Source organism: Armigeres subalbatus, chromosome 2, assembly GCF_024139115.2.
Source record: "Armigeres subalbatus isolate Guangzhou_Male chromosome 2, GZ_Asu_2, whole genome shotgun sequence".
Lineage (NCBI taxonomy): Eukaryota > Metazoa > Arthropoda > Insecta > Diptera > Culicidae > Armigeres > Armigeres subalbatus.
This window is the reverse complement of record NC_085140.1, coordinates 52,446,655-52,461,467: the sequence shown is the minus strand read 5'-3', so window position 1 is coordinate 52,461,467 and position 14,813 is coordinate 52,446,655. Positions and strand designations below refer to the sequence as shown.

The following is a 14,813-nucleotide window of genomic DNA, read 5'->3' as shown; positions in this document are numbered from 1 at the left end:
TAACCTACGAAGTACTTGGGTCTCCACGGACTATCCATACTAGAATGCTGATTCGCCGACGCGTGGTACTTTGTTCCCTATGAGCTGCCAGCTAAAAGGCGTTTTGCCTCATGAGTTTTCCGGCAACAGAATATCACCACTTTTTTGAAATGTGAATATTATTGAGATTTTTGACAATTTTTGAATGGCATCAACTAGCTATCTTGTTTAACTGATGCATAATGTAAAAATACCCATGAATAGCGTTACAAATAAGACAATAGAGCAGTGTTTGCTTAGCTAGGGCATATTGCCCCCCCCCCTTCCCCTATTATTTTTTTTCAGAAAGTCGATCGTTATCCACTTCCTGCTCGTTTTCAGGACGTTGCAGTGTTCCAGCCACAAGCAATAACAACCTCAAGGCTCTATTCAACACCGTCGTTGTGACTCATGATGGTACCAATTTCCTTCCGAAAGTCCATGATACTATACACTTTTCGTGGAACTATACACGGTTGAACCGATGTACTGAATGTTAGCATTTGAGAAAAAGAAAAAATACTTTTATTTTTGATTTTCTTTTAAATTACAAATAAAAATAATAAAACAATAACAAGCAAACATAACCTAAAAACCATGAAGATATCCATAACAAACTAAAGAAGTATAAAACTAACCTAAACGATTTTTCGTAAAGTTATACTATCCCGGTATTTTTGGATCGAATACGAATTTGGGGTTTTGGGAATGAATTTTAATCTATTTAGTATAGATTTTTCTCAGAGTGTAGTCTACTCTTTTTGGCTTTACGTTAGATCGTCAATACACAGCAAACTTTTCCCTCTGAGAAGTGAAAAAGCATATATTCCCGCCAACTTTTGCTCTTCGGAACAAGCGTTCTGAAACTACAATTTTATCGGTCAGTTCAGTTTTATGGTATTTGTTCCGTTATTGATAACATGCTCTTATATGAATAACGTTCGCAAAAAAGAATATTTGGTTTGATCTGAGTCATTTTTAAATGATATCATTTTCATTGCAGTGGAATGTATTCAACCGTCTAAGACGAGTTTAGTACTTTCCATTTAATTCCACTATGTTTTGTTATCTCTGCAGATGCGTATTTCGACCTCAATTGTGAGGTCGTCTTCAGTGTCTCGTACTTGACTCGACTTACTAGTCAAGTACGAGACACTGAAGACGAGCTCACAGTTGAGGTCGAAATACGTATCTGCAAAGATAACACAACGTAGTGGAATTTAATGGAAAGTACTTAACTCGCCTTAGACGGTTGAAAGTATTCCTTGTTTTTGATTGGTATTGATATCTCAGGTATTGATATGGATACTTGTTATGAATTTATGGAAGAGTAATCATAGTTAAAAATGTAACAAAGGTGGTCACGACAACGGTTTACTGTTTTCCAATTCACATTTAAAAATGCACATGTTAGAAGATGCATTCACTCGTAGCGTAGCACGTTATGGATACCTATGGATACATAGTAGTTTGTGAAACTAGGGCCTAGTTGTAGTAGCCATTATATTATAAATCTGAACAAAACGGTAAAGTTTGATTTATTTCACATGATCATTCTTACCAATAAATCATGTTGCCACAAGAAACAATCAGATTCTTTGTTGTGCCGTGCCACATTGCGTAGCTCGACAAACCGTGAAGCGACAGATAAACTTGCCTTTGGAGAATTTTGATGCCATGTCCATTAAGGTATTCAATTTATTACACGATGGGGTTAAGGTGAAACTGTTCAGAATCCAAAAAATTGTCACCTCGCATTTTCAGAGACACCATTCTCAACAAAGAAGTTTCAAATAAATAACTGTCATCTTTTTGCCTTTCTCGTACAACAAAGTTGTGCCGAAAGGCTATCATTTCATTCCGAATACGAACTTTTTATATAAGTCTCGGAGACCCATAGTGTTATATACCAATCGACTCAGCTCTACGAGCTGAGCATATGTCTGTCTGTCCGTGTGTATGTGTGTGTATGTGTGTGCACAAAAGCTAAGAAAAACATTAGACAACTTTTCATATAGTAATCTTTAACCGATTTTCTCGCAACAAGTTGCATTCGACAGAGGGCAAGTCCTAGTTGATCACTATTGGTAACGATCGACCTTTGCGTTTAGAAATTATTAAGAAAATGGTTCATCGAACTACATTAGCTCCATATAAGGTTGGTGTCTTGGCTAAATGCGAGAAAGGCAGTATCACTACTCGGTGAATTAAGGTGATTATAGAATGAAGCCCGTGGTGAATTTCAAATTCACCACACGTTTATCTACATACGTTTCCAAAACCCCAAATCTGGCGTAATCGTTTTCGTACAGTGCCGAAACTCAAATTATGATTGTTCAGCATAACTAAGCAAACGATCTACCATTATTTTAGCCCCATACGCGTTATGGTTCTTTCATGTCGTGCTCTTGAAAAAAAATATTGGAAAAGCACGTGGTTTACAAAATGGCCGATTTCTGGCTTCATTCTATAATCACCTTAAGTTGGTTTTTTATTTTCGCTTTGCTGCGTCGCAGCAAGCGTGGAATAGAAAGATGACACCCAAGTAGCACATTTTGAACAGATTTGATTGCAGCAACTTAAATGTAACTTAATTTGGTCTCATATAAGTTGCGGCAACTAATTTGCAACATGTATGCTACTCGGGCAGCTGCTCGTTTCTTCATTATTGAAAGTGGTACTCTTGAAAACGCGAAGTGGATTAAAATTGGATTCTGAAATGTTCATCCATAAACTTGGAGTTAAATGTAGTCATGTAACTACTGTTGCTTTTAATCTTTCGTTTATTTGGAAGGCTCATTTTCCGTGAAGCGTTACGGAGCCGAAATCAAGCTTTACAATACTTTTCTTGGTTCTTATACATAGTGTTAGTTTAGGGGAACCGAAAGACTCACGGTTTGGTCGAGGTTAGGGAATACAATAATACAGTAGGAAAGGAAAGGATTTTAGGGTACTTAAGTAATTACAATGCTGATGCTCACAAAGTTGACATTCTTCGCGATGTTTCGCATCTATAACGGGATAAAAAAAAACTGTTTTTTGGGAGACAACAACGAGAGGAAGACTTACGGAAGGGATTAACGACAGGCATTGAAATGGACAACAAGAGGAAGACATTCGTAATGGGGAACAACAGACAAGAGGAAGGGCAGACTAAGGTTACAGTCTTACATCAGCAACTTTCAAAAATTGGTGGACCAGGGACATGTACTCGAAATCAAGGCCCGACAACACTAATAGGCTTTGGTTGTTTTCCTCGGACCCGGAGATATTCAGTTAGCGCAGATCTGGGGCCACGATGCTCCTCGCACGCCCACACGACATGATCGATGTCCTGATAATCCTCGCCGCAAACACAGAGATTTCCTTCCGAGAGCCCCACCCTGAAAAGATGTGCATTTAAAGTGTAGTGATTGGACATTAGACGACACATGTTTCGAATAAAGTCTTGTCCCATTTTCAATTTTTTGAACCATGGACGCTTCGACACTTGCGGGCGAATTGAAAACAGCCATCTACCACACTCCCCATTTGTCCATTTCTGTTGCCAGCTGTTCAAGGTTTCCTGACGAACTAATACGAAAAATTCATCGAAGGTGATTTTCTGATCGTAAATATCACCTTCCATAGCGCCCACCTTAGCCAAAGAGTCCGCTTTCTCATTTCCCGGGATCGAGCAATGAAAGGGACCCAAGCCATGGTGATTGTGTAAGACCGTTTTGATAAAGTATTCAAAGCTTTCCGTATCCCGTTAAGAAGATACGCTGAATGCTTCACCGGTTTCATTGACTGAACAGCCTCCAAGGAACTTAGACTGTCGGTGAAGATGAAAAAGTGGTCAGGAAGTAGGGATGCGATTTGCTCGAGAGAATAGTGTATAGATGCTAGCTCAGCAGTATATACGGAACAAGGCTCTTTAAGCTTAAAGTAGGCGCTATGAAAAACGTTAAAAACACCGAAACCAGAGGAGTCATCCATTTTTTACCCGTCTGTGAAAAAGCTTCTCTCCTCGCTAGTGTGCCCGTATTTGCTTGCAAATAATGGAGGTATGACCTCCGCACGAAGAAAGTCTGGTATTCCATGAACCTCCTGCTTCATGGACAGATCAAAAGTAACAGAGGAACTGTAAGAGTAAGAGTCTAAGAAGTTAGCACGATTGGTGTCTACAAAAGAAGGGCTTACCTCCAGCGTAATGTACCAGTGGTAAATACTCATGAATCGAGATTAGGGGTTTTGTTCGAGCAGCTTCTCGAAGTTGTCAATGACCAATGGATTGAGAACCTCACAGCGGATGAGGAACCGGAGCGATAATTCCGCGAAACGATCTGTCAGAGGCAGTACTCCCGCAAGTACTTCCAGGCTCATCGTATGAGTCGAATTCATACAACCTAACGCGATACGGAGACAGCGGTACTGAATCCATTGAAGCTTCAGCATGTGTGTTTTAGCCGCGGACTGAAAGCAAAAACTGCCGTATTCGAGGACCAACAAAATGGTTGTTCGATACAACGTTATAAGATCTTCTGGATGCGCTCCCCACCATGTTCCGGTTATTGTTCGCATGAAGTTGATACGTTTATGGCATTTTTGTGTCAGATACACAATTTGCTTCCCGAAGGTGCATTTCGAGTCGAACCAGACCCCGAGATATTTAGAAGACATGCTATGAGTGATTGTCTTACCCATCAGTTGGAGCGGGAACTTTGCCGGATTATGTTTTTTTGAAAAGACTCCCATCTCAGTTTTCTCCGGAGAGAATTCGATACCCAGCATAGTAGCCCAAGTGGACAAATTGTCCAGAGTATCTTGCAATGGTCCTTGCAGATCAACTGAGGTTGGCCCCGAAACGGATACAACGCAGTCATCTGCAAGCTGTGTTAACGAGCAATTTTGCATGAGACATTCATCAATGTCTCTGACATAAAAATTGTAAAGAAGGGGGCTCAAACATGAGCCCTGGGGGACACACATGTAGCTAATTCGTGAAGTTGCCGAGTCACCATGAGAAAAACTCATACGCTTCTCTGACAACAAATTGTACAAATAATTGTTTAAAATCGAAGAAAGTCCACACGCGTGGAGCTTGTCGGATAAGACATCGACGCAAATTGAATCAAAAGCCCCCTTAATGTCCAAAAACACTGAGCCCACTTGCTTTTTTTAGCGAAAGTAAGCTAAATTTCTGATAAAAGCAACGCAAGACAGTCGTTCGTCCCCTTTCCCCTACGAAAACCAAACTGTGTATCTGACAACAAACTATTCTCTTCGAGCCGGGAGAGAATCACCTTCTCCAACAACTTCCGAAGACAGGACAGCATCGCGATGGGGCGATACGAATTATAATCCGACGCGGGTTTTCCGGGCTTCTGGATGGCTATCACTCTCACATGCCTCCAATCATCCGGAACAATGTTGCACTCCAGTAACTGGTTGAACAGGCTCAATAAGCGCCTCTTCGCGACGTCTGGGAGGTTTTTAAGCAAATTGAACCTGATTCTATCCAGCGGAGCGGAGCGGAATTGTTACATGAAAGGAGAGCAAGTGAGAATTCAATCATCGAAAAGGGACGATCCATGTCATCCCTGTCAGCAAAAGCATCACGTAACTCTTGCTTCACCGGTACCGAATCCGGACAAACTTTCTTTGCGAAGTCGAGTATCCAGCGCGACGAACTTTCACGATCTTCGTTTACGGACGACGCGTTGCGCATTCTTCTCCCGACGCGATGTACCGTTTGTGAAGAACGATCGAACAGTGTTTCCGAAATTCTTTGAACGCGGCAGATTTCTTGCGATAAAGTTGTGTACACTTGACATCCCACCACGGACTGTGTGGTTTCCTACGAACCGAAGCTCCTGGCACTGGCCGGCGTTGTGCCTGAAGAGCGCTGTCAAGGATCAACTGGGATACGAATAATTCGTATCGCGTGATTTTTGAAAACGTCGTAAGTCCAAATGAGAGACTCTCTTTCATTACGCTCTCTTTTGCTAATATCTAAGCTAGTTTAAAATTTGTTGCAATATTTTCACCTCAGCACACTAGACAAAGCTATTTTCTTCAGATCGGTGCTGGAAAATCCAATGTAAATGTTAGTATGGCTTTGTAATAATCGAAAGAGAAAGTAAACAAAGAGAGCCTCTCTTTTGGACTTACGACGTTTTCAAAAATCACGCGAGAATTCGTATTCTTCTCGCGGGGGAAGTGCTTCTATCGACTGTACGCCATCAATGATGGCCTCTGCATATTTTCCCAATCAATGTGTTTCGTGAGGTCATATGAGAGGTCGATAGAAACAGGTTGATTATGTTCATTGGAAATCGAGACTTTGATCGGCAAATGATCACTACCATGGGGATCTTGGACCACCTTCCAAGTACAGTCCAACGATAATGAGCTCAAACAAATGGAAAGATCTAGACGGCTATCTCTTGCTGGAGGAGCCACTCGTGTAACTTCTCCTGTATTCAAAATTGACATATTGAAGTCGTCGCAGAGGTCGTATATCATTGTTGAACGGTTGTCGTCGTACACAGGCTTTCCAAATGTACAGCCTTTCCGCTGCAGTCAGTTTGGAAGAGCACCAACCAGGCTATAGACATCCCTATCTAACTCCCTTAGCTTAAAAATATCCACCATGTCCCGGGCACAGTGTGCAGATAGACCGCTGTCAGTTGCATGAGATGTCAACAATCGTCAACAACACCAATGATTGTAGCTTGATAATTAAAAATATCCACAACAATAAAAGAGCAGGATTTATTTTTAAATTCTGCTCAAGGTTTTCACGGTGAAATAAAAGACAAATTGTTGATCTCCATGTAAGTAAAATCAAAATTGATCATGTAGAATACGTTTTGAATCAATTAAACTCATTAGTCATATTTAATGAATATTCCCGATTAAAGTTGCATATTGAAGAAAGCTGAATTTGGATGTTTTATGATGTTAGGCTTTTTTAGATTTGACGTACGTTGCTCGGCGTTGGTGTTGGTGTTGGCTACGCTAAACATGAGCTCTTAGCATAGGCCTGGCACCAACTGTCGCTTTGCATGCTATCAGTCGCTCCATGCTGCTTACTTCTCCTTCAACCCGAAGTGTCGTAGCGACGACATACACGAATGCACGATGCACGCTGTTGCCAAACTTTCAGCATCACAGCAGCTAGTTCGACATTGTAGCGCCGTGGATGTAGTGAGGCGGATGGGCTGTTCATTGTAAATGTTGTCTTGTGTGCTTTGACGCTCATTCGTCGTCATCAAGACAGCCGGCATTACTCGAAGAGATTCTTCGGTTTTTCCGTATGAACTGTCAATAAAACAGTTTGCTCGCGGCTGTCATGGGGTGTCTACCTAATGTGTGTTAGTAGAGCTGATTTGACGCTCCAGCTAAATTTGGTACATCCTACTCTTAACCATCCTCAATTTTCTTTTCTGCTTATTTCTGTGGTTTTCTGATACCAAGAGATTCAATTAAATTGATTTCACAAAACAGCTGTAAAAATGCCTATTTGCTCCCATTACCCGCTCAGCACGCGCGCGGTTCTGGAACGCTCATACAAGCTCGCTCGTGCTGTGTACCACGAGCGATGTTTTCTTGGTAAATAGTGTTGTACAAAATACGCGGGTGCTCGAGTGTTAAAATTCTTACTGTCCGGATGTAGGGTACAGCGGCTGGATTCCGAAATTGATTTTACATTACAATTTAACGATATATCCAGCAAAGTTAATTAAAATATGGTTCATTTTTACCATCTCCACATAATCATAATGCGTCCAATCAATTTTAATATTATTGATTCAAACTTGCTTGTTTATAACATGTGGATCCGATATTCCTTAAAGGCAAAGGCTTCCTTTTCTTCTGAAGGGATTTCGGCAAGTATTGTTTTAAGAAGTGTCCCGGTATTAAGAGGTGTCCGGCGTGCGCTGGGGGAACTCTTCCTATACGTCCATATTTTGTCCGATAAAAGTATTTAATGTTGTGCTTCTGAGTCACATATAAAAGTGAAGGACAATTTTGAAATGCTACTTAATAACTATTGAATTACTACGCAAACTCAATTTTCACCTTGTATAAATGATAAATTTTAAATTATTTTAAAACGGTTCACGATCATGTAACATCGATTCTAGACAGAAATGGTTTTCTAATTTGATATCCCTTCTCTCCATAGGATGCGTCCCTTTTAGAGCTTTTTGGAATTGTGTCATTGGTGGAGGAAGGACGTTTTTGAATAGTTTAATATTACTAACTAATTTTTTTTTTTTGAAAAAAAAGTTTCATTTGATTTTCTATAAGATTTCTTATAGAATTTGATAAGATCTTTCTCGTAGAATTTCTAAAGGAATTACCAAAAAATCGTCCCGGAAATAAATTTTCTGTGGCTTTTCCATAGCAATTTCTTGTAGAGTTCCTTACATAGTATTTTTGTGGATTTGCTGGAAGTATTTTCTGTGCAACGCTTTTTAAATTCCTGGTTTTTTCGCTTTTCCCGATAAGTTTCGTCAAATTTTCCCGGTTTTTATTTTACTTGAAAAAAAATTCAGGGTAAGAGTTTATGAACTGTAACTAGGTATTTTTATTTGTGACAAAACCGGAGGTCAATACTTTTTACTTTTCGATACGGATGCAGGGGTACACTTCCCAAGTTTGAAAAACGAGCGCTTCACGAAAAATGATAGACTTTCGTAGCTAATAAGACATTCACATTCCAATCGATTTTCCACACCAATTTTTCGTAAGCATCATTTTTTTATTCATCTTTTATTTGGAAGGCTAATTTGCCGTGAAGCATTATGGAGCCGAACACATGTTTTTCAATACAATTTTTATGATTCCATTACAATATTGGTAGTTTTGAGGAACCGAAAGACTCGCGGTTTTTTCAAGGTGGTATTCCATTAGCTCAGGCCACAAATTTTATAGTAGCTTTGTATTTTACTTCTACAGTTTGTACAGTCAATTAAAGGGCGAACCTTTGAAATAGATACAATAAATTAGCAACAACGTTATTATGCATCCCAAGATAAACACTCAGATCGTGATCATCTCAATCAGCCTCCGTTGAATTGCGCCGGAGCGCGCCCATTTACTTTACACACGGCGGCTATTCAGCTATGGCAACCCCATTCGGCGGCTTATTAAATTTAACAGCTCAGACTCGCACCCTGTGTAAAAGCTTATGGGCGCGCTGCTGCGCAATCTTTGCTTGCGCGTTACCACCGCGAAGAACTGAGCGTTTGAGAAGAGCGCGACAATATATGCGAAATGCTTTGATCATCAGGCACACTGAAATTGAGTGCTTCATGGCCATGTAATTAGTGTCAACCAGCATTTGCTCAATATGGTAGTACTACATTAGCACGTAATTACAATGGTTTGATTCTTTTCTTAGTTGCAAAACTTTCGTAAGTTTATATGTCATAAGCAATAGACATTGCATGGCTTTCTAGTGTGATTCTTTCTTTATTGAGCATAATGTTCACAGAAAACAGTAAAAAGTAGAGTATTTTATAGTATAGCCGAAATATTGTTAATGTTCAGCTTTTGGTTTGATCTTACTCAGCAGACTATAAAAAAAATATGTGAAAAAAGACACCATTATTTTTGATAAAGTAAATCAAATTAAATCCACAGAGAACAGACATGGATGCTCGAACAAAATTTTGTTAAAAACATGTGTAAAGATTTAAATCGCACCTCGGCGCCGGCAACGCAGGCTGCCTGACATAAAAACTAAATATCACTAAGTGATGGCGTTGGCGTACACTACATAAACAATATAGTGCTGCCACCTAGGAGCGATTCGGAATGAACACTAGCGCTAAAAAGTCAAATACGGCAAATTTTAACCATATTTATCAGCACACTAGCACCGCGCAACGGGGGCATAACGACCTACTTCAAAATGACCAGTACAAACTTTTACACAAGCACGCGAATGAAGATAAACGTCTGTTCTCTATGTTAAATCGATGTTTTGAACAGAATTTAGGAAAGAAGTAAGTTAAGCAGTGTATAACTGAATCATAGTAAATGTTATTGCTTTTCTAAAAATCCAAAAAAATATAAAGCAACTAATTTGAACAAATTTAACCCGAAGACTCAAGTATTTGTTTCCGATAAAAATCATCATTTTGTTTTCTAAATTGAATCAAAATCTAGAAATCCGACTCGTAGAATAATCAATTATTTTTGTGTTTATAGAATTTAGCTTTAATTTTTTTCAGTTTTCTATCCATTCGAATCAATATTATTCAAAAGTTTGAACGTTTCCTTCCGTAACAAGTTGAAAAATAAAATGTAGTATATGTTTCACCATCATAACCTTCTGTTTGGGGCAGTTGTTAAAAAATACTAAACTGAAGATATTTTATTCTTTAGAATGTTACAGACGAAATAATGAAGTATCAAAAAAATACAATTTTTTAATGATTTGTAGAATCTATCTATTTATATGAAGAAAAATTAATTTCTATCTGTCTGATCCTTATAGACTCCGAAACTACTGAACCGATCAGCGTGAAAATTCGTATTCAGAGGTTTTTGGGGCCGGGGAAGGTTCTTAAAATGGTGTGAGACCCCTCCCTTCTTTAAAAAGGAAGGCTCCCATACAAATTTTCTGCATAACTCGAGAACTAAGCAGAGAATAAATCAATTTCAGGCGAAACGAAGTTTGTCGGGTCTGCCAGTTTTTAAATAAAGTTAATTTCAAATAACTCTTGAAAATTTGTTATTTCTATATTCATTTTATTCGAATTCTATGCAATTAAAAAATACAGAAGAAAATAATAGAAGTACCTCGTCTAAAGGCGAGTCTGGGCATTAGAAGAATAATTTAAAGTTTAATACATTCAAAAGAATGAATATTTCGATATTCGATCCAATGTTCGCATCATAACACAATACTTATAATATATATCAATCGAAATGTTATCAAAAAATCTAGTGACAACATAAACTTAATTTTTGTACTTCATACACACTATGTACTAAAACCAAATAATTCAGTTAAAATCCGTCTGAGTAATAAACATTAAAGAGTTTTTTTTCCTGAAATCAACTTCATCAAAAACTATGAAAAATTTTGAATGTAACTTGACGAAACATTATTTTCCCGGTACTTGTTCACATTGCCGGTTTTCCCGCTTTTTCCCAATGACTCCAATTTCCCGGTTCGTTGGCCACCTTGCTTTAAGAATTTCTTGGGAAATGTTGGAAGAATTTCCTGAAGAAAAGACGTGGTTAATTAGGTGACAATTCGATTCCGATTTGTTTTAAAGTCTACGTAGACTTCATGGAGCGGGGAAAAGGGGTGGATCCAAAAAAGTCTACGCAAGTCTAGTAGGGGGGAGGGGGATTTGAAAATGTGAAAATTTGGTCTACGCGATTCATGGACAACTCCAAATAGAAAGAATGAAAATATTGGAATGTTTTTATTTTCACTTTTTGAACTCATTTCACAAATTTAAAGTTAGGGGCCGTCCACCACGTAGACCAAAATTTCACATTTCAAACCCCCCCTCCCCCCTAGTAGACTTTCGTAGACTTTTCCGAAACCCCTCCTCCACCCCTTGATGTCTACGTAGACTTTTTCAAATTTTACAAAATATCATATGCGATAGGAAAAAATATGGAAATCAACCACGTTTTCAGCAATTCAGCTATACAAATCCATTTACAAATTCATTGTGAACATTATAGTAAAATTCAAATTTCAAACATAACAAAATCAAACTGAACAAAATCCAGCACAATATTTATTAAAAATTCGAAACGAAATCAAATTCAATCCTCTGCTCATAGCTCCTGAAACCAAAGCTCGAAGCCAATTCATTTAATTTCTGTTGAAGGTGAGGTGTGCGCCACCCCTACCGGCACTTTCATCGGCGCGCCGTGCCACTGCTTAAAATCTGTCACGCATCTGAATTATAATTCTTTATGCCGGTTCAAATTTGTAGAAAACCCAAGAATTTTCAGAATTTCGAAAAATTTCGAGTTTAAATGCCGAGAATGTCAAGTCTACATTCCAATAAGTTTTTCGTGGAAATTCCGTAGGATTTCCCGATTGATAACCAGTCTTTCTTGAAAATTCCATACAATATCTCGATGAATAATCATCCGTTGAAATCCCAAGAATTTTTTTTCCAAATTCCAAAAGTTTTCCCGTTAAAATGTCGAGTAATTTTCCGAGAAAATTTGTAATAATTTCTCGTTGAATTTCAGCATGTTTTCCTACGATATTTTGAAATATCTTTTGCAAAGTAGGAGCGATTTCCTGAGGAAATTTTAAAAAAATCCTGTGGACATTCCAAAGAGTTAAAATAATTTTCGTTGGAAATTATGGAAAATTGCAGTTGACTGTGTGGTGAATTTATCGTAATAAATTCGAATAAATTTTCATGAAAATTACAAATGCTTTCTTACAAGAATTGCAATTTTTTTGTGGAAAATCAAAAAGTTTTTGGTGGGAAATTCAAATAATTTCTCGTGAAAATTTTCAACAATATGTTTTTCCATCGATAATTAAAAAGAATTTGCATTAGAACTGCCGAATAAATATCGTGAAATCTCGAAGAACTCCGCTTATATGTATGTTCCTAGAATTCCTTGCGAAAATTCCAAAAATTTCCGAAACTAAAAAATATTTTCCGGGGACTTCGCAGAAAATCTTCAGTGAAAATTCAAATTGTGCGGTCATAATGCTAATGATCAATAATTACAACAAACTTGCATAATTAATTACTTCAGCAGAAATTGTATTATTTGCCAAGTTCATCTATAATCATAAACAATTATGATCAAATCTGGCCTGAACATTCCTGACACACTGAAAATAACGAAACAATACATGCTGAAACCATCATCTAAATCTAAAAAGCGGTGCTTATTGAAATAGTTTTGGCTGTTTAGTTCTTATTCATTTAGCCTCAGTACTTCGAGTGGTGAAAAGGTCCATCTAGAAGGGTTGTTTTATTAACTGCGATTTCCTCAATTCTTTTTTCAAATTGGTACAAACATGTGTAAAGTTGAAGTTAAGGACCCATGATTGATCCACCTAGCTGTGATAGGACCTTTCTTGATGTATGAAAAAGTCTTGGTGGGATTTTCTTAGCGTGTTTTGTTGTATAAAAATCGTATTTTGACCATAACTTGTGATCCCATAGTGTGGCTAGTCTTCAAAAGGAAACAATGGGAAACCATTCTTCGTTGAATGCTACTTTTCGTAAGCAATTCAATTTAAGATACGTTCCTAAAACATTAGTGAGTTTTATTTTGCGCCCATATATACACACACGCACATACACAAACAGGCAGACATCATCTCAATTCGTCGAGCTGAGTCGACTGGTATAGACGAATCCAAGTAAAAATAAGAAGAAGACACACGACGGTGTTAACTTTGACAGATCCTACAGCACAGCATAGGAAGATCATTTTAAAATGCTTATAATAAATTCTAGACAAAATGTAATTAAAATCTGATTGAAGTATGAAACGGAAAAAGTTCCGAACTGTATAGATACATTTTTGGAAAATATTCAAAAAATTGAGATAAGCTTCCGAATATGTAATTCAGAACTTTTTCCGTACCCTACATTAATCAGATTTTAATTACAATTTCTCTAGAATTTATTATAAGCATTTTAAAATGATCTTCCTATGCTGTGCTATAGGATCTGTCAAAGTTAACACCGTCGTGTGTCTTCTTCTTATTTTTACTTGGATTCGTCTATACAACATGGGGTGAATTTATAGCCTTTTTGTTACACCTTGATGTACGAGAAAGGCAAAAACATAATTAAAATCAGTAATATTATAAAAACGAACTCGAAGATGATGAAGACGTTCAGTAAATTGTGGTAACAAAAATTTATATTTAACGTGTATTTGCTTAAAATTTAGTTTTGGGTCGCGCGGATTTGGCGCGGAATGAATTTCATGACGGCGCGGATTTCGCGGGGAAAATATTTCAGGATCTCCGTAACAACTCTGGATACACTATACACATAAAGAGTACTGAATAATATATTCACTCCATACCTTGAGCTCTATTTTCCAATATTGCCTTTTCGAAACAGCCTCCAATGGATTCTTAACTCACATACAGTATTTACAGAAACACCAGGAAAATAACGGAGTTACCATTTGTTGCAATTTTACGAGAAGCACTGCTCGAGACGCTTGATAATGTCGCTGTTATGTGCAAAGATAAACAGCTCAAATAAAAATAAAGATAAAGATTTCTTGGAATACTTCTATCAGGTACTTCTAGTAAACCTTTAATAGATAAGATTAGGTATACATTAGGCTGGTTCAAAAAATCGATTTTGCTCCACAGTGCTCATCTGATTCTTTACCATGTTCTGAGTCTCCTCTGAAAATTTGAGCTCTGGATTAAAACTGATTTAGCACAAGTCGTTTCAAGTTTGCATGCAAATTAGTATGGGGGAATTCATTTTATCATTATACTGTTAATTACGCTTCCCCATCAATCGCAGGTTCCAAGAAAACCTACATAGCTAAAAAGGAATACTCAACAGCTTCCACTCAGTGAAAACCGCGCAGATAGTGAAACTCAAGAAGGACTTTGAAACAATTGAGCGACAGCCAGATGTATGTTTTGTTGATAAGATGGAATTGTTAAATCTATATACTAAACATTCCTTCTACTTTGGCTCTACATTCCAACTGGAATTCGGCCAGCTTTTCAATTTAGTTTCTATTAGCATTTCCACAGCTTTAAATTAATGGTTTTCTATGCCTATGGATCTATTTATATTATGGAGCAAGCA

The 14,813-nt window shown here is 37.8% G+C and overlaps 1 protein-coding gene across 1 annotated transcript in view; it reads right to left on the bottom strand.

Annotated features, from left to right (window-relative positions):
• The window catches only part of LOC134208660 (reticulon-4 receptor-like), a 92,552-nt gene extending 78,365 nt beyond the window's left edge, over nucleotides 1-14,187 (bottom strand). The window contains exon 1 of the mRNA XM_062684426.1: nucleotides 14,062-14,187. The gene's annotated coding sequence lies outside the window, so the exon portion shown is untranslated. The remainder of the gene's footprint in view (nucleotides 1-14,061) is intronic.
• Nucleotides 14,188-14,813: the final 626 nt, after the last annotated feature.